General features: G+C 42.2%; 1 protein-coding gene and 1 long non-coding RNA gene across 5 annotated transcripts in view; both read left to right on the forward strand.

The window, feature by feature from the left end:
- LOC310686039 overlaps window positions 1-14,614 on the forward strand; it is a 33,105-nt gene extending 18,491 nt beyond the window's left edge. The window contains exon 4 of one of the 2 annotated variants that reach the window (XR_014515668.1): window positions 14,477-14,614. This is a non-coding gene — a long non-coding RNA (uncharacterized lncRNA). The other variant, XR_014515669.1, reaches the window with a different exon arrangement.
- CFAP299 (cilia and flagella associated protein 299) overlaps window positions 1-25,347 on the forward strand; it is a 336,852-nt gene that overhangs the window by 215,923 nt on the left and 95,582 nt on the right. The window lies entirely within an intron of this gene.

The raw sequence follows: 25,347 nt of genomic DNA on the forward strand, positions 1-25,347 counted from the left end.
GAGAGGCGTCTGCCGGGGCGAGCCCCGGGAACTCTCTTTTATTGAATATTACAAACATTGCCACAGGTGTGCATGTGACTGATTGGTTGATACAAACACAAAGCAACTTGTTGCTGATTGGTTAACATAAGTACAAGGTGGGAATTACATGTGATCATTAATCAACGATAGATTAAAGGCTGGGAAACGAAGCTGGAACTAGACAGGCATGAAAGAATATAATAATTGAATTCCATAGATGTGGTCAGCTGTGTATTAAGTACAGGTCATAGTGTTTTTCATGAACTTAGCAATGAGGGAATGTCTTGGTATTTAGAACAGGTTGTACAGTGTGTGTGCAAAAGCAGAGAAAAGCTTATAAGCAAGACTTCCCAGAAATGCAAGAGAAAAGAAGCAATGCTTCCCCATAATGCAGCAGTTATGTGCAGAAAGAGGACTTCCCTTTAGTCACACATGCAGCATTTGGAATTCTGACAGTAAACTGGAATCTCTTCTGTGGTTTATTTTCACACGAGCGTGGTTGTATAATATCTCTAAAGCCTTCGGGATTTTGTTGGGAAATCTTTCTACTCTGATGCCATTGTCTCCTTTTTTAAAAACCCTGGCATTGTTCAAGGGCAAATGTTTGGTTCCTAAGTGGGACTGGAGTTTGCTGCTGCGTCCTGAACTGAGGTGAAGGGTAAAGACCAGTGTTTTAACAAGCAGTCGCAGTGTAAGAACATAAGGAGAACTCTGCTTTTGTGATGTCACAGGGAATAGGGGTTCAGAAAGCACATTTGACGGTGTATATTCCCCTCAGCTGAGCCATAATGCAAAGCCATAGAGCCAGCTTTTTGGACTTCGACCAGGAGAACGAAAGGAACATTTGTCCTGAGGGCGCTTCCAGGCCAACTCCCTATTGCTCTAAAATTGCTGCATCCATCTTCACCCAGTTGACCACCTGATGAAGTGAAAGTGCTCCTGTCATTGGAGAGGCTCAGGAGGAGATATCGGGAAGCCAGTTGGAACTAGGTTTGAATGCTGCTGAGAGATTTGCCGTTTTAAACAACCCTTTCCACCTCACGGAAATCTGACAGCTCTCATTGCAGTGATTTAATTACATCAACTGCATTTCTCCACTCAGACATTTTTTGCATTGCTGACATCCACAGGTCCCCCCCCCTTTTTTTAAAAAAATATTTTTATTTCAAAAGCTCAATTTATATAAACAAGAACATATGTATAACTAAACAGCACTTCCCTCCTGGAATCCAGCTCTTTGCTTCTGGGTGGTCACTACACTATTCATTACTGGTATAAGATAGGAAAATACAGTAAGGGCTCTCTTACCTAAATTAAAATACAATAAAATTCCATTAACAGTTAAAGTACTTAAGTAATCACACCACAACTATCTGTCATTTCCAGTATCTGTCGGGGAGATGACTGATTTCTTATTGCAGTGACCAGTTTTCAGACCATGCGAATAAGATCAAATTTCACTGTTAGCGAAAATAGAAATTGTGAACAGGCTGTAAACACAGACAAACAGTAGCTCTACATGTTGCAGTTCCTTAGGAAACACCTGTGACCGTTCTACCAAATACTAACATGGCTCAGTTGGTAGAGCGCGAGAGCTTTAATCTTAGGGTTGTGGGTTTGAGCCTCAAGTTGGGCAAAAGGTTCCTGCATTCCAGGGGGTTGGAATAGATGACCTTTGTGGTCCCTTCCAACTCTGCAATTCTATGAATTGCTTGAGAAGGGCCATAGTTCAGTGGTAGAGCATCTGTTTTTCATGTAGAAGGTTCCAGGTTCAACCCACGGCATGTCCAGGTAGGACTGGGAATGTCTACAATACTGGAGACCTGTAGGCCAGTCAGTTTAGGCCAGTGTTTCCCAAACTTGCGTCTCCCCCAGCTGTTTTTGGGCTACTACTGCCATCATCCCTAACTAGCAGGGCCAGTGGTCAGGGGTGATAGGAATTGTAGTCCAAAAACAGCTGGAGACCCAAGTTTGGGAAACACTGGTGTAGACTGTAATGAACTCTCAGTGATGGCCAAACTTGGCCCTCCAGCTGTTTTGGGACTACAACTCCCATCACCCCTAGCTAACAGGACCCAGCAGTCAGGGATGATGGGAATTGTAGTCCCAAAACAGCTGGAGGGCCAAGTTTGACCACCACTGAGCTAGATGGACAAAATAGTCTGACACAGCACCAGGCTGTTTCCCATGTCCCAAAATGTAGTGTTAACGTCTCACCAAAGTATATGCAAGCATTAGAGATGAGGAACCTTTCAGATGCTGTTGGACTCCAGTTTCCATCACCTTTGACCGCTGGCCATGCTGGTTTGGGCTGATGAGTATTGACATTCAATATCTGGAATAGATTTTGGAGTCCCCAACTCTGGACTGTGTAATGCTTTTTCATGTGTGGGTGGTCATTACAATATATGACTGAAGCAGATAAGAGGTTTATAAAATAGAAATAGCATTAACAGATGAGAAAGAGGGAGACAGAGAGATTTATCCCTTACTCACAGTGCCATAATTCTAGGGCCCCTTCCAGTTGGTGTTTATTATGGGCAGGAGCGCCATCCTGCCCTCAGGGTTGTGGGTGCCCGCCACTGTAATGCGGATGTGCAGCATCTTACACGAGGCACAACGTCGTGTCAGGTTTTTGGAGGGGGGCTGTGGCAGAGAGAGCAACAGTTCAGCTCCACCCTCCGCTGCCAGCAAGACACCCTTTTCCACAGGGAGGGGCCTTGGACTCTGAGATAGAGAGACTCTGCTTCCACATCCGAGCCCCCACTCTGGAGAAGGATACCTCACTCGCTGGTTGGCTGCAGAGGGTGGAACTTAATTGCTTCTTTTTCAGAGGCAGCGCGGCAGAGGCTGGCTGGCTGGCTGGCTGGATAGATCGATAGATAAATAAGATAGATAGATAGATTAGACAGACAGACAGATAGACAGATAGATAGATTTTATTTATACTCTGCCCTCCCTGGGCAGAGCCAGGCTCAGGGCAGCTAACACCAATAAAATCACAGTAAACATAATGGGGGGGGGCAATTTAAAATACAGGTTAAAATGCAATTTAAAATGCAGCCTCATTTTAAAAGTAGCCGATAGATCAAGACCATAAGGGGAGGGCAACATAAGGGTCCAAACCAAAGGCCAGGTGGAACAGCAATGTCTTGCAGGCCTCTCTCCAGCCTCCTTGACTTTCTGGGTGCCTGGCTCTCAAAATTACATTATTGTGGGTGCCCAAGTACCCACAGCCCCCTGGCATTGGCTCCTATGATTATGGGATACATGCTGCTCATGCATGCCTTGTTCGTAGCACCTACGCTGTGTTGCCAGCCTCAAAGTACCGGTCTGTATTTTTTTGCCCATTTAATCTGGATTTTGCGCATTTAATCTGGCAGGGAATTGATATTAAAATAAAAAACAACAACTGTTGCCAACCACCCATCTGCAATATATGAATGGCCCAATTGCAATAGGAAACCCCACCCAGAAGCACCCCATGAAATTAATTAGCGGTTAATCCAAGACAGACAAAATACTTCTTCATGCAACACATCATTTACTCATGGAATTTTCAGCAGCCTATATGGATTTAAGAGAAGATTAGATAAAAAACTTAGATAAATTAAAGAAATGGTTTTTTTAAAAAATCAGTGCCTAGAAGCTATGATATCTAAGTGAATCACTGTGTGTGTGTTTTAACCCTTCAGGGAAAATCCCTTTCCAAACCCCCAAAGAGTTACTGTCAGTGCAAATACTGAGCTAGATGGAGACTAGTGATGTAACTTAGGATAAGGCACCTTCCTATGTGAATCACTGGATACTAGGTGTTGGGGACAAATTGCAGCTGAGAGCTATCTTCTCCATGCCCATCTTGGGGGCTTCCAGAGGCATAGCTAGCCATTTTGTAGACAGAATGGAACTTTTCGCTAATCTATCAAGACAGTTTTTTCATTATAATAATAATACCTTTATTGTCATTGTACAACCTGTGTACAATGAAATTAAACAAGCCTCCCTCCCCCCTCCAAACACTTAATCTCTTATCGAACAACACACCATCTCACAAGTCAATTTCGCTATGTTATTTTTCATTCAGCAGCCTAACAGCCCATGGATAGAAGCTATTTTTTAGCCTGTTGGTACGGCTGTTTATACTTCTATATCTCCTGCCCGAGGGTAGAAGATTAAAGAGGTGAGGGCCGGGGTGTGAATTTTTCTCGCTCTCCTAAGGCTACAATCCCCTGCAATGTCATCTAGCGGACTCAAGGGACAGCCCATGATATCCTGTGCTGTATTCACCACCCTCTGTAGAGACTTTCTGTCCATGGCTGTCAGGCCAGCATACCACACTGTGATACAATATGAAAGGACACTTTATATTGTGGACCGGTAAAAGGAGTTCATCAGTTGTTGTTTAACATTATTCTTTCACAAGACCCTGAGGAAATGGAGTCTCTGTTGGGCCTTTCTGACCACCTGAGTATATATTGATTTTCCAAGTGAGGTCCTCACTAAGGTAAACTCCCAGGAATTTAATGATATGATCCCCATGCATTATTATTATTATTATTATTATTATTATTATTATTATTATTATTATTATTATTATAATATTATTATTATTATTATTATTATTATTATTATTATTATTATTACTACTACTACTACTACTACTACTACTACTACTACTACCCTTCACCACAAGATCTCAGGGCGGTTTTGAGAATAAAATACAAGATAAAAGCACAAATAAAAGAAAAACAACAAAATAATACCCTCCCCCCCTTTGCCACAGACACTTTAAAAAGACTGTAGAATTTTAATCAAAGACCTGGTTGAAGAGGAATGTTTTCTCCTGGTGGCTTAAAATATATAATTGCGGTCCTGAGCTGTTTAAGGCTCAGTAGTTGATGTTTCCCTGCAGCAAATTTATCCGTGGCCACCATGATGCAGTCAGTATTATAAATGATATGGGCTGAATGAATGCTAGCAACTGACAGCACTGGTAAGAGTGCATATCCTAAATACGCATACGAGCATAGAAATTACAGGTTTTAAATAGTGTAGCATTGCAAGATGTGATAGCAGACTCTACCACTGCAAAGAGTTTCTCATGCAAGAATTAAACTGGAAACTCCGTTTCCCAGCGGTGCTGATTTTTGCTTCTAAAATTGCTCCTTCTCCACATCCGCTGTTGCTGGTTTGCACCTACACTTGGCCACTGTGAGGAAAAAAACCACATTGCAACTGGACTTTCCCGTGCTAATGTGAATAAAATCTATTTCAGTCCGCTACTGACGGAAATAATATTGCAAAATAAAGTTGCTCTTTTCAGCTAGCAATTGGAGATTTTAGCAGGGGATGCGCTACTGTGCCCCCCGCAAAAAATAAAAAATAAAATCTGACGTTGGTTTGGCATATGGCCAGGTGAATAGTTCTAATAATATATATGTAAAAAGCTCTAAAACCTGCGTAAATATTGGAGTGCAGCAACAGCCAAACCACATTCCACAATGGTATCTAATGTTTGGGTTCTAAGCAAGCAGAAATGTTAATCAGTCCCACCAGATGCTGTTATACTGCCCTCTCTTCCCAATCTTGCCTGTATCTTCTCGGGTCTATTGGGCAATACAAAACATTTTAAATAGATACATAATTTTATCCTTTTGGCACATATGGTCCTGGCACATTAAACATCATATCTTTCCACGTTGGACAGATGAAAGCAGTTTAAGCATTAACATGGCACAGTTTTTTCCATCTACTAACTGTCCATTACTGTGTAGACGTTGCTTCATGCAGAGTTATAGAGAATCAAGTTCAATAGGATTTACTCTCAACTGTAGGCTTACAGTTGTCATTCACAAAGAGATTTATACTCTTCACTGTGCTTACCCATTCAGCAAGAAAAAAATTACTGTTCAAGACAACAGTATGAATTCAAAGGAAAGTTTTGGACCCAGTTTGCACTTCATGCAAGAAGCTAGTCTAGCTTTCCTGTCAAGTGAATCCAAGAATACCCATCATGTCTGGCAGACAGTAGAGCATTTTACTGCTTTGCAAACTCATTGCTAGAAAGAATGGGCCCAAAGCAGGTTTTCTTGAATATATTCATTTATATATTAAAGATATGTATATCCCCCCCTTCCACTGCACTTGTAGTGCCCAGGGTGGCTAACAGCAGTTTAAAGAGCAATAAAATGGAGTAGAAAATTATTATTTAATGTTCTCACCTAGCTGTTTCATATTTACATAGCACTGCTTGTCCATCACTACAAAAGCTGTCAGATTTGTTGCAGAAATATATACCGTATTTTTTGCACCATAACACTCACTTTTTTCCTCCTAAAAAGTAAGGGGAAATGTCTGTGCGTGTTATGGAGGGAATGCCTACGGGTGGCATGCCTACAGATTTTCCTCCTCTAAAAACTACGTGCGTGTTATGGTCGGGTGCATGTTATAGAGCGAAAAATACGGTACCTAGATCTCCAACACTCTATTCTAGACGCTTACATTTAGGGGCTCACTGCAAACCCAATCAACATACGGTTTTTATTGTTACTTAACCCGAGGTACCACTGTAAGGTCTCCAGTCAGCGGATTCTCTGTCCTCTGTCATGTGGTCTTTGTCTTTGGGAGAAACTCTTCTCTTTACAATATTTACCTTTGATTTGTCCTGAGGCTAAATTGTAGGGAAAGGTGTGGGAAACATTAGCTTTCTCTCTCTCTCTCTCTCTCTCTCTCTCTGCATTTGCTGCAGAAGCTACAGCTGCATAACAGAAGACAGCTGGAAGCTGCTTTTGTATGGAGCTGGTTTGAGCGTTATGCAAAACTGACAGGTTACTCAGCGAGTAAAAAGAAAAAATCACCTTAGATGTTCAGAGGCCATCTACTACTTCATATTTATTTACTTAAAAAGCATTACTAAACTGTTCAACCTTTCAAAAATCACTAGGCAATGTACACTACATAACAATGCAACAGCAATATCCATTAGAACAGAAGTGAAACATAAAACAGAATAAAAGCAAAAATAACAGCAACAGATATCGGGGGAATCGTACACATCAAACAGGGTCCAATCTTATGAGTCAATTGGAGCTTGGGCAAAAAGATAATATTGGCAAGATCTCTGAAGTGGGTAATGTTTGATGTATGGCAGAGAGAAGAAGGGAATTCTGTCGTACAGAGGTGGCAGCAGAAAATGCACGCTCCCAGGTTACTGCTGTAAGGTGATATTCTGTAAGGTGAAGTGCCACAAGTAGAATTTACCCAGATCAGAGTTTCCTAAATTTGGGTCTCCAGCTGTTTTTGAACTACAGTTCCCATCATCCCTGCCCCCTGGTCCTGCTAGCTAAGAGGGGTGGGAGTTGTAGTCCAAAGATAGCTGGAGACCCTAGTTTGGGAAACCCTGTCCCAGATGATCAAAATGATTTTACATATTTATACAGGGGCAGGTGGTCTTTCAGGTAACCTGGCCCCCCAGGTTCTTGGACTGAGCCATGGGGGTTTGGGGCGCAATTCTAAGGGCAAAATTCTAAGGGGTGCTGTATTGCCATATAGACTGGACTGGGTTTTATTAGGGGTTGTTGCTGTTATTGATATTAATTTTTGTATCTTTATTTAAATCTTATGATTTATGCAGACATTGTTCAGTCCAATTGCTGTTTATTGATTTATGACTACTTTTGTTATGTTTGATAATTATTATTTTAAAAAAAGATTTCTTGTTGTAAGCTGCCTTGAGCGTGGTTTTGGAAAGGCGGGATACAAATAAAACGATGTGTATCTGTATTAACTTGCAAAGACTACACAGTTTTTTGTAAATAGGTGCCAGTTTGGGCAGAACAGATTGTTTCTTTGATCAGACAAAATCCGTAGAGGGGAACTGGCAATGAAAGGGCAATTGCGGCCTTGTGTCTTTATATATATATTATTTTACATCATAGTAAATAAACACATTAATCCCCAAGTATTCCACTTCTTTTGGATTTCTTTAGTCCAATTTTGTATTTTGGAACAGCTAGATATTTTCACCTGTGTTTTCCCATGAGCATCACTGATATTCTTGGAATCATACCTTTCAAATTTACTCGCATATTAGTAGATGGGCTACTGACATATAACGATTAAATTTTGGGATTTCTTTTCAAGGTTGTAGATATGCATCCTTTTATTTCATTAGCCACTGGTAATATCTATAATCCCTCTCCTTGCAGAGAGAGATGCTTGTAGGTTAGTTGTCGGTTTAGTTGTTTGTTGTTTGGGAAGATAACAGAAGTTAAGGAATGCTGATTGATTGAAGTCAGCATATAACAGCTGTGCTCAAAGATCTGCATTGGGTTCAAGGTGTTATTCGAGGTCTATTCTATATCTGACCTTCTTCTGCAATGTCTTATCTTGAAATATTTGAGATAATATTTTGTTTGTTAGTTAGTTCTGTTCCTTTGAATGCATATTTGACCTTCTGTACTGCTTTATTTTGCAGTGTCTTATTTGATGTTTTAATGTAGGTTGTAAACTGTTTGATATTCTATAAAGTTGTATAGAAATAATAATAATAATAATAATAATAATAATAATAATAATAATAATAATAATATCCCTCTCCTTGGATTATGTACCAGTAGAGAAATCTATAAGCATTATTTCACTCATGCAATAAGCATTATTGCACTATTGAGATTACTACTATAGTGTAGAAGCACTGGCCTTGGACAGTTCTAAACTTGGTGAGCTGTGGGATTTTGAAGCCTCCTCAATGTGTCTCTCCCCAACAATTCTGAGATTACCTTATAAGTTGTTTGGTTTTTTCCTATGGGTGAGGGGTATCTGCAATTCAGACTGATGGTGTTGGAGCTTCCATCGTGCCTTAGATTCCCTGCATATACTTTGGGTTGATTCATGTGGTGCACCTGAGAACAGCAAAGGCATGAGATAATGCACCTCCATACCTTGTTCTCTCCACACCTTTGAGCCTAATTATACCAGTGACATTCTGTTATTCTGGAGCTTATGTGCATGCTAAGTTAAACCAGAACTTTGCACCTGCTTTTCCCCCCATTCATGGATACTGTTTACAGCTGGTGATAAGACGATTAGGCAGAGAGCCGTAGCCCACAAGCAAATAATAATTGCTATTTAGATATACCCTTAAACCCAGCATGGTCTAGTGGTCAGAATATTTAAAAAAAGCCCTGGAACACCTGGCTCCAAATACCTGTTTCAGCCAAGGACTCAGTGGGTGGCCTCGGGCAATCTGTTTAGTTCAACAATTGCACAAAAGCCGAACACTGGAAATAATAGCACAGTTTGCAAGGCTTTTCTGTGGAGATTAATCAGATGATGTTTACAAAATATAAAGAGGTTTTGGGAGGAGGTGGGGGTTAAAAGATAGGTTGGAAGCTGACCATATTCTACTATTACAAGGATAAAGGAATGTACAAGTTGGTTCTTGCAAATCATTTTTTCTGAGAGTTATTACCAGGAGATGAAAGTTAAAGACTCACCTTTTTCAGATATAGAATTGAGTTCCAAGTGGTTGGGTTTTTTTTAAAAAAAGTTATACCCTAGCTTTTGAGACTTGTTGATTTTTTGAGAAGTCAATTCATACGCTGTTTTGCAGTTGTTTCGGTGTTAAAAAGTCTCTGATTTGTAGTATTTCCCAAACATTAAAATGTTAGAAAACTTTTTGAAATCCATTAATTATGAACAGAGAGGGATTGAACTGGATTGTCTGTGCCCATGCCAGCAAATAATCTGGCCAAGAACATTTTGCTCCAACCAGTTTTTACTTTTCCCTCTTCCACTAAGCCAGATAAGAAGTACTCCATCCATAACGAATGTTCATCCTTCCACCACTTCCATCCTCCTTGGAGCTCTTAAGTCAACTTTAAATTCCTTTCTCCTGGAGCAAGAAGGTCACAAATATTGCCGATAGCATGTTCTACTTCAGGCAACTTCAGATCCGTGTCAGTTCTTAACCTCAAATATTGAACCAATTTCCCCACAGATAATAAAAATAGAGTCTAAGATGGAAAAGGCACAACCTTGCTTTGGATATTGTTTTCCTTCTGCAAAAGTCACATGAAAATCGCTATGTGGGATTTCCATTAAATCTTTCCACATGGAGACCATCACCAGATGGTTAACTACTTATTTGCAGCAGTTCAGATTGGACAGTTTTCTCCATATCACCAAAGACATTTCCTTTTTACTGTGGTGGAAAGGGGAGGAGGGGAAATTGCTCAGTCTACAAAGTGAGCCACTGCATAGGCCTTAACAGACTAGGACCCTAGAGTATCTGAATTACCACCTTCTTGCACGCTCTGCCTCCACTAGGTAAAGGGACCCCTGATCATTAGGTCCAGTCGTGGCCGACTCTGGGGTTGCGGCGCTCATCTCGCTTTACTGGCCGAGGGAGCCAGTGTACAGCTTCCGGGTCATGTGGCCAGCATGACTAAGCCGCTTCTGGCAAACCAGAGCAGCGCACGGAAACACCGTTTACCTTCCTGCTTGAGCAGTACCTATTTATCTAATTGCAATTGGACGTGGTTTTGAACTGCTAGGTTGGCAGGAGCAGGAACTGAGCAACGGGAGCTCACCCTGTCGCGGGGATTCAAACTGCTGACCTTCTGATCAGCAAGTCCTAGGCTCTGTGGTTTAACCCACAGTGCCACCTGTGTCCCCTGCCTCCACTATTAGAGACCTAATAGCATGCCTCTGAATTCCACTTGCTAGGAATCACAAGTGGGGAGAGGGCTGTTGGGCTGCTGTGCTGTTGTACTCATGTCCTACTTGTGGACATTTGGTTGTCAGCTGTGAGAACAGGCTGGTGGACTACATGGGCATTTGGTCTGATTCAGCAGGGCTCATTTTATGCTCTTATTCTTCATAATGTATAGAGCACTGTGGTCTAAACCACTGAGCCTCTTGAACTTGCCAATTAGAAGGTCGGCGGTTTGAATCCCCGTGACGGGGTGAGCTCCCATTGCTCTGTCCCAGCTCCTGCCAACCTAGCAGTTCAAAAGCATTCCGGTGCAAGTAGATAAATAGGTACCGCTCCACCAGGAAGGTAAACAGCGTTTCCATGTGCTCTGGTTTCCGTCACAGTGTCCCGTTGCACCAGAAGCGGTTTAGTCCTGCTGGCCACATGACCTGGAAAGCTGTCTGTGGACAAACACCGGCTCCCTTGGCCTGAAAGCAAGATGAGTACACAACCCCATAGTTGCCTTTGACTGAACTTAACCATCCAGGGGTCCTTTACCTTTTACCTTTTTAAAAAACTGATAAGCTGAGGATAAGCTATCATTTACTACTAGTCATGATGGTCATATATTACCTCCATTATCAGAGTCAGTCTTGCCTCTATATATAGTGGTACCTCGGGTTACAGATGCTTCAAGTTACATAGGCTTCAGGTTACAGACTCCACTAACCCAGAAATAGTACCTCGGGTTAAGAACTTTGCTTCAGGATGAGAACAGAAATCGTTCTCTGGCGGTAGCGGGAGGCCCCATTAGCTAAAGTGGTGCTTCAGGTTAAGAACAGTCTCAGGTTAAGAACAGACCTCTGGAACGAATTAAGTACTTAACCCGAGGTACCACTGTACAAGTTACCGAGGAGCACAAGTCAAGTCAAGTAACCTTTATTGGCATCACATACATTCAGAATACATTCAGAATAGATAGGCCAGTGAGATCTCAGTGACTGTACTGAGGAGCACAAATAGGAGAAGTGCTGTCCTCCTGGGACCTCCCATAGGTAGGTTGACTATTGTGAGAACACAGTGCTGCAGCAGTGCCCTGTCCTACCTGTCTCTCCGTTGCTTCAGAAGTAGAGCTTGCTTTCTGTAGGGAAGGGATCCCTGCCAGCCTCCCCCAAGACTCATGGATCCTTCTTGGGGGCTGTTTGGGGCTGTTCCTGAGTTTCTGGGGATGCCATTCATTCATTCATTTTATTTGCTCAAAGCATCTTACAACAAAGGCAACAGGAACACATTTCAAACAAACGATTCATAATAACATAGCAAAGCAACCAAACAGTAACAATTTCATAATAGCATAGCGAAACAATAGCGAACATAGGAACATTTTAAAAACTTCATTTTGGTACTATAAACAACAAGATGTCTTAGACAAGTTGCAGCATCTAATAGCAAAAGTAACAAGGAAGCGTCACAGTTTTACCCTGGTTTTAGGAACACCCCTCTCATGATCACAGTCCTTCTCCTGCAGAAGCTTCTTACAGGGTGGATTTGGTTTAAATCAAATTGATTTAAATCATGTTTTAAATCATTAGTCAGTAAGACTTGATTTAAATCATTTTTTTTACAGAAGGACTCATTCTTGCTGGTATAATCTTAATATTTACAACCAGAGGAAGGTCTCGTTTTTGGAATAATAAATTTTCAGAGTAGTTTTTACAGTTATATCAAAACCTACTGATGTGGTTATACTATTAGAAATACATAGACAGATAATTATGAAATTATTGTGAGGTTTAATAAGTTAACCATTTATATTTGGACAACTTTTCTGCTGTACTTTATTGGAAGGGGGGAAGTAATCATTTCCTTAATAACAATTTAAACAATTTATTTAACTAAAACAATAACATTATAGCATATGTATCCATGTTTGTTAACTGATGTGGTTAAACAACTTTTAAAAAACAACAACTTAGACCGAGTTTTAGCACACATGAAAAACTTAAAACAAATCCTTATTTCCTGATGAATAGCCTTTGGACTATAATGTAACTTAAATAGAAAACTATCTTTAGAAATATTTTTCCACCAAAAGAATTTTATTTTAAAAATCCAATTTGAATAAAAAAAATCAGATTTAAATCATTGATTTTTATCCACCCTGGCTTCTTATAATGCTTCCAGATCATCCATGCTCAGATCTTCCCTGAGCATGGTGTGTGGGTGACAACTAGATGGTCCATTGGCATAATGAGGTTATAATCCAGTTACAGAGGCACAGTCTTGGGTGTATGACTTAGGATGTGGTGGGCAGGGATCAGGGACAGAGCCTCGCTGGTGGACCTCAGATGTGGAATTCCTTTCTGTTAAAAGCTCAGTCTGTTGGCTTTTAGGCACCAGGTGAAAACCAGGTTAACTTCCCCAGGTTTTAATGCCATTTATTTTGTTTTGTGGTTTTGCTGCTGCTTTAAACTATTGCTATGTGCTGCTGTTTTATTATCATCATTGTATTTTACTGTTTAAAGTGATACCGTAAGCCACCTTGGGGAATTTGAAATTGAAAGGCAGAGTGGAAATCTTTCACAAAGTAAGAAAAAAGGAATGACTCACAATATATTTACAGCTTCCATGTGAAGTGGTCTCCATATCATAGTAGCTGCAGTTTGACCAGGATCTTATCGAGGAAGTTAATTACATCAAAGTGGTACTTTAGATCTGAAGTACTACTGAAAGAGGTGATTTTAAGCAGGCTTGAGGTAGATATTTCTGCACTAGCCTCATATTTGGATTTTATATGGTGTGATATGTTTAATCGTTTATCTTTGCACTTTTTCATACATGAATTGTTGTGCCAGATGACATGTGTAAGCTACCTTCATAATAATGCCTGATTTTATCTTGATGGGTTTTTCCAGTACCTATTAGGAATCACTATTCTAACTTGTCTTTATTTTTTAATTTATTTAGTTTACTTGTTCATTCTGAGACAAGCAGGGCTGGACAGATCAGCCTAAGCACACCGTTCCACACGATTTAAAGAACATGACTTCTCCAAAGAAACCTGGGAACTGTTTGTTAAGGGTGCAGGAAATTCTGTCTCTGTGAGGGAAAACTGCAGTTTCCAGGATTCTTCGGAGGAAGTCATGTGCTTTTAATGTATGACCTTATTGATAGGCCCGTTTCACCCTGTTTTGTGCAGATTCTTTGAAGTAATGTTCCCACCTAAATTGTACACATTACTGTATGCATTTATTCTAAGAAGCTAAAAAGGTAAAGGACCCCTGACAGTTAAGTCAAGTCGCATATGACTCTGGGGTTGCAGTGCTCATCTCTCTTTACAGGCCAGTGTTTGTCCACAGACAGTTTTTGCGGTCATGTGGCCAACATGAGTAAGCCGCTTCTGGTGCAACAGAACACCAAAACCAGAGCAGCACACGGAAATGCCGTTTACCTTCCCGCCGGAGCGGTACCTATTTATCTACTTGCACTTTGATGTGCTTTTGAACTGCTAGTTTGGCTGGAGCTGGGACTAAACAACGGGAGCTCACCCCATCGCAGGGATTTGAACCGCTGACCTTCCGATCGGCAAGCCCAAGCAGCTCAGTGGTTTAGACCACAGCACCACCCGCGTCCCTAAACAACAACAACAACAACAATGTACTTTTAAATGCATTATTTCCTGTCAAATAAGTATTTTATACTGTACACATCTTTGCCAGAAAGTATCATTTTGTGCACACTTTTTGTACATTGCCACAGCATTGCAAAATCCGGAGAAGCACATAATCTGATCAAGAGTTATGTTCCAGTCCGCAAATGAATTTGGGATTGTTGGATTGGGTCAGTCGACTGCAAAAAGCAGACTGAATGAATTCTTCTTCCGTCCCTAAAGACGAGCAACAGCTGAGATGTGATCTTGCAGGAGACAAATGTGCTTTGGAAAACTGTTCAAGACTGTCATCGCCCAGCCCTTTGTTTATTAAGAAGAAGAAAAAGATGTCAAGCAACCAACCAAATTTCAAGGAAGGTATACTTCAAGGGAAATCTGGCGTGTTCTGCTCAGGTACATTTTTCTGCAGGAATGGGAATTTATAAAAGTGTAAAGTAGGGGAAAAAATCCTGTAAGTTTTGCAGGCATTTCTCATGAAAGGTGAGCTTCTACACTTGTCTGCTTGAATGTAGTTACAGTATATGTGCCTAGGAGGCTACGCTACAGCTATGGAATATAATAGCCCTTACCTTTTCCTCTCCTGCTCTGCTAAGATGAGGAGTCATGCTGTTTCCACGGAGAGGGGATTGTTGCTGGGCCCTGAGCAAAAAGAACAAAATCAGGAGCAAGGTTTGGGCTTGCGAGAGGGTGGCCTGTAAAAACAGGATTTTCTGGGCTGCTCATTTGTAAACAAATGTATGTTGCAAAACGAAAGAGATAACATTTGTGTTTTTATTACTTCTTATTCCTGTTACTTCTTACTCCGTTTATTACACTTATTCCTGTAAGTGATCTGAATAGCGATTGAGAAATGCACTGAGTCAACAAAATAGATGCTCCCATTTGCGCTTATTCTCAATGGCTCTGGCAACCATTAAACCTTAAAAAGCGAAAGCAAAAAAGCTAGCTTGTTTTGTTGTTCAGTGTTGAAACTGGGGCCATCCCAGCCAAGCTCAGGCATTCTCTTGCCAACAGTAACACCACGGCAAGCTATTTGAAATTAAAACTAACAGAAGTGGTAGCAAGCTGTCCCAAGGCATTAGTTTCCTCCCCCCAAAAATACCTTTAGGGATAAGCCATGTGCTTTTTCGTTTCACCCAGAAGCTGAATTAGCAAGTGTCTTAAAGGTAACACACAAGGAAATGCCACCTCCTAGACCCATGAAGTTTTGTGTGCACATACAATGAGGTCAGATGGTTACCTTCCAACCTGGAAACCTTGCATAAATACCTTGATGAAGAGAGAGACAGGGCAGCTGTAGTTTCTGTCACTGATTCCCTTCCCACTTTTGCCTCCTGTAGTGTGCAGGTATGCTGCACAGCATCAGGGTGGGGTGGGGGACAGAACAGGCGGGAGAAGCGACAGCTGCCTTATTTCATCCTGCGTCAGAAAACTGAAAGGCGCAACAATGGTGACCGGGCTGAAAAATGGAAGCCCTGATGGAGCTACCATCTCTTTATCCTGTCCCAAAAGTGTCCAAATCTTGAAGGGGCCTCCATACCTGGCCACTTCATTATCCACTGGTACCTCTGGATGTGAACGGGATCCGTTCTGGAGCCCTGTTCACATCCTGAAGCAAATGCAACCCACGTCCCTGCACTTGCACGGGTCGCGATTCGCCACTTCCGCGCATGCGCGTGACGTCATTTTGCGCGTCTGCGCATGCACGAGCGGCGAAACCCGGAATTAACGTGCCCCATTACTTCCGGGTCGCTGCAGAGCGCAACCTGAAAATATTCATCCCGAAGCTACTTCAACCCAAGGTATGACTGTACATCAAACAGATAGATCCATATCTGCACTGGCTGCCGATTTGCTACAGATCCAAGTTCAAGGTGTTACTATTGGCATATAAAGCCCTTAACAACTTGGGACCAGTTGGCTTATGAGATTGCCTTACCCCACATGTGCCCTGTCAACTGCTTCAATCGGCATAATTGGCACTACTGTAGGTGCCACATACTGTAGGTGCCACATAATGCCATTTCTGCATTTAAAAAAAAATGTCCAGTAGCACCTTAGAGACCAACTAAGTTTGTTCTGGGTATAAGCTTTCGTCTATCTGAAGAAGTGTGCATGCACACGAAAGCTTATACCCAGAACAAACTTAGTTGGTCTCTAAGGTGCTACTGGACATTTTTTAAAAAATAAAATAAAAAATTATTTAATCTGTTTTAGTATTTTAACTTTTAACTAAAGTATGGTTGTGATTTCCCCCCTCAATTTTTATCTTACGTAAATTGTTTTCTGGTGTGTGTGTGTGTGTGTGTGTGTGTGTGTGTGTTTTACAATCAAGCAGTATGTAGATTTTGTGAAATAAATAAGGAAAATGAATATCCAACAAAGCAGGATTTTATATGGCGAGGTGGCTCAGTCCACATCCCAGAATTCATTGCTGTTTAGCATGTCCTCCCACTTCTAGGATTGCCCTGTCTGTTGCTCTTCTCTTCACCAGGTGCTTATTCTTGCTTGCTCTGCATGCTTCTGCCAAATTCACAGCAGTTCACACCCATGCAACTTTTAACGCAAGGCTGAGGGCCAGCAGCCAGGTCTGTATGTGTACCTACCCCGGTATATGCTGGCACATGAGTGAGTGGTGTACAGAACTGAGTTGTATGTACATGAGCACATGTGCACATGCATCTTCAAGTAATCCGTCTCCACCAGAGTTACACTTTCTCTTCCATTCGTTACCTTAGCTCCACCTGCTATCCCAAGTATCTCTTCATTCTTGGACAGCCCATTCTCCGTAATCTTGTCTATAATCTCTTGGCACTTCCTATACTGGACACGTCACAAGTTTATGCTACGAAATTAGAGCAGTGGTAGCCACTATGCTGCCCTCCTAATGCTGTTGGACTCCCACTCTTACCAACCCAAGCCAGCATGGCCAAAGGTCAGGGTTGATGGGAGTTGTAGTCCAACAATATCTTGAAGGCACCCATATTTGTTGGCATCTGAGAGACAATGGAGGAGCACACCTTGTGGGTAAAGTCAAACTGTTGGAAGGTTGCATCGCCTGCTGTGGCTGTAGAGACCGATACAGGAGAGACATGTTATGTTGCATCTGGGGCAGATGAAGGCATCCGGTTATGCTACTGCAGATGTGCCATGACATTTCTTCTTTCTGTGCTCCTCCCAGTGGTCATTCCTTCTCTGGTCACTGCTGTGGATACCCGACCTGACTGTCTGTCTCCAGGCACTGCAGTCATCTGCAGCCTCTAAGGCAGCTGTACAGTAGAAATTATTACACATTTCTTTAATACTTCAAAAATTGCACGGTGACTACTCTTATAGCTTGTAGTTTTAAATAGGGCACCCTCTTCAAAGGTCTTAAAGTGGTTAATAATAATGATAATTTGTTCTTTGTACCTTGGCATTTGACTGGTTAACAACTCCTAATACAGTGGGGGGGGGGAGTATTTCATCCCCTGCTAAATTTGCCCATTTGCCCTCTGACGAAGAAATGACCAGTCCATTATTTTAATTGTAGGTTTATTGTAGCTGTGAGAGAGAGAATAACAACAGGAAAACCCCCAGAAACCCAGAAGACAAAAGTCGGAGATTGATGTGCATTATACAGTGGTACCTCGGGTTACAGAGGCTTCAGGTTACAGACTCCGCTAACCCAGAAATAGGACCTCGGGTTAAGAACTTTGCTTCAGGATGAGAACAGAAATCGTGCGGCGGTGGCACGGCGGCAGCAGGAGGCCCCATTAGCTAAAGTGGTGCCTCAGGTTAAGAACAGTTTCAGGTTAAGAACGCACCTGCAGAACGAATTAAGTTCTTAACCCAAGGTACCACTGTAATGAGTGAAATAAGTATTTGATCCCCTATCAACCAGCCAGATGTCAGGCTACCTGGTATCTTCACTGTATGTAACGAGCTGAGATTAGAAGCACCTGCTGTAAGGGAGCGGTCTTACCTGTAATTCCAGTTTGTTACAGCACCTGTACAATGGGCAAATTTAGCAGGGGATCAAATACTTCCCCCCCCCCACTGTATATTGATTTTGTGTGGGTTCCTGCTTTCAGAGCAGTTCAGTTGCGTTATAATTCCAATGATTTTGAGGCTACCAGCAGCCAGGTGTTAGCAGTACAAACTGTTAATATTCTCAGAATGCGAATATTTATTTACTAATGGCACATAAACTAAAAGGATCAAAATCCCGCCTAAAGTTAATCTCATTGTCACAAGCCATCTTGCCTTTCCAGCCTTTGCTTCCTGGAACTCTGATGAGAACCTTTGGACCGCTCATACCATGATGATCTGAATTTTACGCTAGGTAATTTCCAATTCTCCAGTCATTTAAGCTCTTGACAGTTTTGAAAACAACAGCTGATCTTAGCATAAGCAGGCCTCCCTCACATGCCTGCAACTTCAGTTGATTGTGTTTTCTCAGTGCACCGAGATATTATGCTGAGTCATGTCTGATTCATGAAATGGAACAACCAAGTGGGAGAAGAGGACGAGAAAATGATGAATCGGATAGAATCCTGTGCAGAAGGCAGTACAGTGGTGCCTCGCAAGACGAAAAGAATCCGTTCTGTGATTCTCTTCGTCTAGCGGTTTTTTCGTCTTGCGAAGCAAGCCCATTGACGGATTAGCGGATTAGCGCTATTAGCGCTATTAGCGGCTTTTAGCGGCTTATCTGCTGATCGGATCAGCTGATAAGCGGCTTAGTGGCTTAGAAAAGGGGGGGGGGAGGAAAAAAACCCAGCAGGAACTCGCAAGACATTGTCGTCTTGCGAAGCAAGCCCATAGGAAATTCGTTTTGTGAAGCACCTCCAAAATGGAAAACTCTTTCATCTAGCGAGTTTCCCGTCTTGAGAGGCATTCGTCTTGCGGGGCGCCACTGTATACTGGTTATTCAGAGGAAGCTCTTACAGAGCAGCTGTCAGGGAATGGGAGGCAGAGAAGGGGGAGAGAATGGGACAAACCTCCGCTAATTAGCAGTTGCTCTTCCTCCGACGAGGAAGGTGACGAAAACCTGTCAGGAGGCAATGAATCTGAGAGGGAGGAGGCACTTCTGGGGCCAAGCCAATCTCAGAAGAGAGGAAGGAGGGGGGTTGGGCTTCGGAAGTGGTTATGCTGGGGAAAACCGAAAGCAAATTTAGTCGAGGCAACTGACCCGCCATGACTGGAACGGACTTTCAACGCTGACTGTAAATAGCAATAAATCTTTGTAAATATGGCTGGATTCCTGGACTCTTATCTCCACTAGCACTCACAACTCGTTCCTGACAGCAGCTAGTAGAGTTACCTACATACACATTGCTCCAGTTTATCGGGCAGTGGGGGAGAAGGGACAGGATGAGGATTGTGCCCATGATTCCCAAATTATTATAATATGGTGTTCAGAAGTGCAGTTCACCCGGACTAAGCGGAAGCTACCTGTAGATGTGTCGTAGGGAGGTCAGTTAGAATAGCCCTGCTCTGCTCTTTGCAAAAGGGGAATGGCATGGCAAAAGTTGCTTGTGCAGGCTCTTCTAGCCATGGAGACATGGGTGGTGCAAAGAAGAGGATGAACTGAAACCATCTTGTTATCCATTTACAAGGTGGTGAGTATTGCTGCCTGTTTATCTGGAGGCTTGTTTGTGTATATTACCTGCACAAACAGCATATTTCTGCCTGTGCCAAACAGAGAGGAATTACTTTCAGAAATTACCTTGCTTCAGCAAAACTAATCCATGGATTATCCCATATATATCTTGGGTCCAGTGGAATTTACTAGTGATGGGTGAACAACCCTCAGCTCAATTGAGAATTGACTTTTTTTCCTTCATAATTTTTGCATTGTTCTTAATCCAACCTAGAACTCACATGACAGTAACACATTTTTACTTCTCTCAGAGTTTTTTTTAAGGGGTGCTGTTTCTTTTACACAACCTCCTCTGGCAACTGCTTCCATTGCATCCCAGAAGAGGTGGTTTGTTATGTTTTCTACATCTTTTTCTTTAAAGTAGTTTTGGAGGGTCTTCAAGGGACTCTCTCTTGTTGTTTTCCTTGTAGTCAGTATGGGGCTGAAAGACCATGACATGTTTTGGGGGGAGGGGTTGTATTTCCTCTCCTAATTTGAGAGTGACTTGGTCTGTAATCTTAATGTTGTTGATATTTGTTTTGACAAAGGGGGTCAGGCCTGGTGCGACTAGGACCTTGTGCCATGATGTCCTGGCTGGAACATGTGACTGGTGTCACCTGGGTTCTCCTCTCCCCCCCCCATGTATCATATAGGCCTCCACCTTTTAGTATTTTAGTAGTCTGTAGGTAAAAGGTAAAGGTAAAGTCCATTAGGTCCAGTCATGGCCGACTCTGGGGTTGCGACGCTCATCTCGCTTTATTGGCCGAGGGAGCCGGCGTACAACTTCCGGGTCATGTGGCCAGCATGACTAAGCCGCTTCTGGCGAACCAGAGCAACGCACAAAAACACCGTTTACCTTCCTGCCAGAACAGTATCTATTTATCTACTTGCACTTTGAGGTGCTTTTGAACTGCTAGGTTGGCAGGAGCTGGGACCGAGCAACGGGCACTCACCCCGTCGCGGGGATTCGAACCGCCAACCTTCTGATCGGCAAGCCCTAGGCTCTGTGGTTTAACCCACAGCACCACCCACGTCCCTGTCTGTAGGAGGCTTTGGTTTTTCTGGATTTCCCTTGGAGAAAAGTTGGCCCTCGGGTTGTGGGGTGTATGTCTCTCAGGGAGATGCAGAACATGAGGTTTTTATGACTTAGGGACAATGGCTGGCACCCATTGTCCATTCCTTTTGTAGCAGATAGAGCATGGCAGTCTAATAAGTTTTGCCTCAAATGCTTCTGTTGATGGTTGTTTTGGTTCTAGACCACCTGGGCAAGTTGACATTGGACTTGGATGTCACTGACTGAGAAAGCAAAAGAAAAGCATGTTAAAAGCTTGATCTTGGGGCAATAAAACAGCAGTTAATTATACTGGACATGTTAGTTTCTGGTAAGCTTGTTGGCAGGCTTCGTCTTTAGCCTCATGTCTATCATACTTTCCTCCGCTACATTAAACATGTAAATCTAATCAAATTATTATTTCATGAACTCGCAGATATTCTGTTAGGTTCATGCTCTTTGAGCGGCCAATGCAAGTGGGATTTTTCACACCAACCTGGTGGCGACCAGCAAATACTTCTGATTTTCTTGCCCTCGATAAACATTGGAATAGAAAAGGAAAACATGCAAGTAGTGAAAGAAATGTAACATAATTAGTTAGTATGGGACAAGGAGAACAGTAGCGTGTGTGTTACACTGTCCAAATGAGACTATTTTTCCTGCCCACTTTTTTTTTATGAAGATGGAAGAAAAGGCAGTGCATTTATTCAGTCATTCTGGAGGAAAGCTGTGAAATTATTGAATTATGTAAAATAGCCCATCCACGAGTTCCTTAGATAGCACCCTTCAGTGGCATGTTGTATGCAAGCAGAAGGGCCTAGCTTTCACTAGTCACAATACCTTCCAAATTATAAAAATTACAAGCAATAACCATGGCCATGACACCTTTCTGAGCATGAGTAAGAAAGGGTTGCATATGAGCATGTGAGACAGGGTTGCTGGAGCCACAGCAGGGAGGTGTTGAAGCACACGGGAAACGCCAGTCTCTACAGACTGTCTTGCCAGAGTGGTGCATGCTCTAGTTATCACCCACTTGGACTACTGCAATGCGCTCTACGTGGGGCTACCTTTGAAGGTGACTCTGAAACTGCAATTAATCCAGAATGCGGCAGCTAGAGTGGTGACTGGGAGTGGCCGCCGAGACCATATAACACCGGTCCTGAAAGATCTTCATTGGTTCCCAGTACGTTTCCAAGCACAATCCAAAGTGTCGGTGTTGACCTTTAAAGCCCTAAACGGCCTCAGTCCTGTATACCTGAAGGAGCTTATTCACCCCCATTGTTCAGCCCGGACACTGAGGTCCGGTGCCGAGGGCCTTCTGGTGGTTCCATCGCTGTGAGAAGTGAGGTTACAGGGAACCAGGCAGAGGGACTTCTCGGTAGTGGCGCCTGCCCTGTGGAACGCCCTCCCAGCCGATGTCAAGGCAATAAACAACTATTTTACTTTTAGGAGACAACTGAAGGCAGCCCTGTTTAGGGACGTTTTTAATGTCTGATGCTGTATTGTTTTTAATATTCGGTTGGAAGCTGCCCAGAGTGGCTGGGGAAACCCAGCCAGATGGGCGGGGTATAAATAATAAATTATTATTATTATTATTATTATTATTATTATTATTATTATTATTATTATTCAAACGTTCACCACCATCACCCCTTCCCTGCATCTGCAAGGACCTAGCTTTCAGCATATATGCCCTCAAGTGGCTACTTTGGGGAATAGCTTTTCCCCAGTGAACTCACACCAGGTATTTCTGTGCTCAAGAGTGCCATGGAAGGCTTTCTTGTGATTACATCAGTTGGGCAGGGAATCATGCCAGGAGAGAGTGGGTGTCTATGGCGGTGAAGTTTATCCTTGCCAAAAAAAAAGGAAGAGAGCATGGGACAAACCCACCATGGCAGTCAGCTACTGAGACCCTTCAGATATTGTTGGACTCCAGCAGCTCCCACCAGGCCCAGCCAGCATAAATAGAGACTTGGGGTGATATACGATATAGTTCCCCACCACTTCACCACAGTATGCATGTGAGTGAATGTATGGGTGCGCACATGTCTCCATGTTTTTGCTCAGCGCAAGTGAAATGGGGTTGGGACAGAAGGGGTCTTTCCATTCCTCTCCTTGCCTTCCCTCTTCTATCCATGTTCTCCATCCCATGGTCTGCTCAGATTGGGCCCAGGGGGTGCTTGTGGGGTGGTTGAATGGTTAAGCGCCCTCCCCTTCCTCACAAATACATCTCACGTACAACAAAATTCTCATTTTTCTATTATTTTTATTGATACAGCAAGAAAAGAAGAAAGAGAAAACACAAATACCAAATTACACACAGGAATAACTATAGACACATAATTTTCTTAACAAACAATAAAACATAAATTGGTTTTAACGCTATAGACCCAACCTCCCGTCTATTCCATATTTTGATTTCATATTACTTATTGCCAATACACACCTTTATCATAATTAAACTTTTTCTTAATATGTCTTAATTCTTACATCTACCTTGCAACTATTGCTGAAGTTCATCGAATGTTGCAACAGAGTTTAAACTACTAGATTTATATTTCAAATATTCTTTGAAAACCTCCCAATTTTGAGACAAATTCCTGTTCTGATTTATTCTTTATTTTTTCTGATAGACCGTCTAATTCGACATATTCTGTCAGCTTTTGGATCCAATCTTGTATAGAGGGTATTTCATTACTCTTCCATTTTGCTGCGATAAGAACTCTTGTTCCTGCTGTAGCGTATAAAAAAATACCCTTCCTCTTTTGCAGAATATCCAGATCTGTAATTCCCAGGAGGTAGGCCTCTGTTTTTTTATTAAAAGAGATCTTTAGCATTTTTTGCAGTTCTGCATGAATACTCTCCCAGAATACCTGTATTTTCTTACATATCCACCACATATGGTAGAAAGTTCCTGAGTTGTCTCCGCATCTCCAACATTTACTTGACACATTTTTGTACATTTTCGAAAGTTTCCATGGTGTTAGGTACCATCGGTGTTGCATTTTTTGAAAGTTCTCTCTAATCGTATAACAATTTGTGAATTTCCAATGGATCTTCCATAATCTCATTTTGTTCTTAGTGCATGCACTCCCTTTCCCTGAAACTCCACAAAATGGACCTATTAAGAGTCTGGTCGACAGATAGCTTGGCAAAAGGGCAAAACCCACCTAGAAACCTCTTGCGATCTTTGTCTCCAAAATGTGAGCAGTGTGTGCCTAGAGAAGACTTAAGAGAGAGAGCGCAGTGGAGACCTTCAGCACCCAGCCCTGGTCCTGGTTCTCTTAGAGAGCAGAGATAATAATAATAATAATAATAATAATAATAATAATAATAATAATAATAATAATTTATTATTTATACACCCCCCCATCTGGCTGGGTTTCCCCAGCCACTCTGGGCGGCTTCCAAAAGAATATTAAAATACTGTGATACATCAAACATTAAAAGCTTCCCTAAACAGGGCTGCCTTCAGATGTCTTCTAAAAGTCTGGTAGTTGTTCTCTTTGACATCTGGTGGGAGGGCGTTCCACAGGGAGGGCGCCACTACCGAGAAGGCCCTCTGCCTATATTCTGTCTTGAGGGCAATATTGATTCTTGTCTTCCCACGACGCTTTCTTTCTCCCTTTCCCCTTAGCTCCATTTTCAAAAGGATATGTAGCAGTTCAGTTGCTCAGAGGCACAGGGCGTTAGCGTGATATAAATATTTGCTATTGCTACTAATAGCTGAGCAAGTACAATATCAAAAAAATATATATATTCAAGTGTGACTCATAGCATGTTAGCATGTGTTGTGAATACACTGGCTTGGCTACAGCTCTGCGAGTTGAATTCTTATTTTTAGCTTTAAAAAATCGAGATTAATAATATACTGGGTGGGGGAGGCAGAGGGAGGCTGCTGTAATAGGTGTGCTTTTGTTTCTGTAATGATTAGCCTGAAGTTATGAGTTGAAGTCGTCTACATTTTATAATGCAGGTTACCAGGATGAGGCCTTCCTGGTGTTCTTAGAACCTCCATCATCTCTGACCGTTCGCCATGCTGGCTGGGGGCTGGTGTCCAACAATGTCTGCAAGTCACCAATACAGTATACGCTTTCCATCACTTTAGACAAATAACAATAACAACTACCGTATTTTTCCGTGTATTAGACGATGTTTTTTGACTCAATTTTTTTTTAAAAAAAAAAACTGGGGTCGTCCTATACAGTGGTACCTCAGGTTACATACGCTTCAGGTTACAGACTCCGCTAACCCAGTAATATTACCTCAGGTTAAGGACTTTGCTTCAG

This window comes from Podarcis liolepis (assembly GCF_965112155.1).
Source record: "Podarcis liolepis genome assembly, chromosome: 9".
Classification (NCBI taxonomy): Eukaryota; Metazoa; Chordata; class Lepidosauria; order Squamata; family Lacertidae; genus Podarcis; species Podarcis liolepis.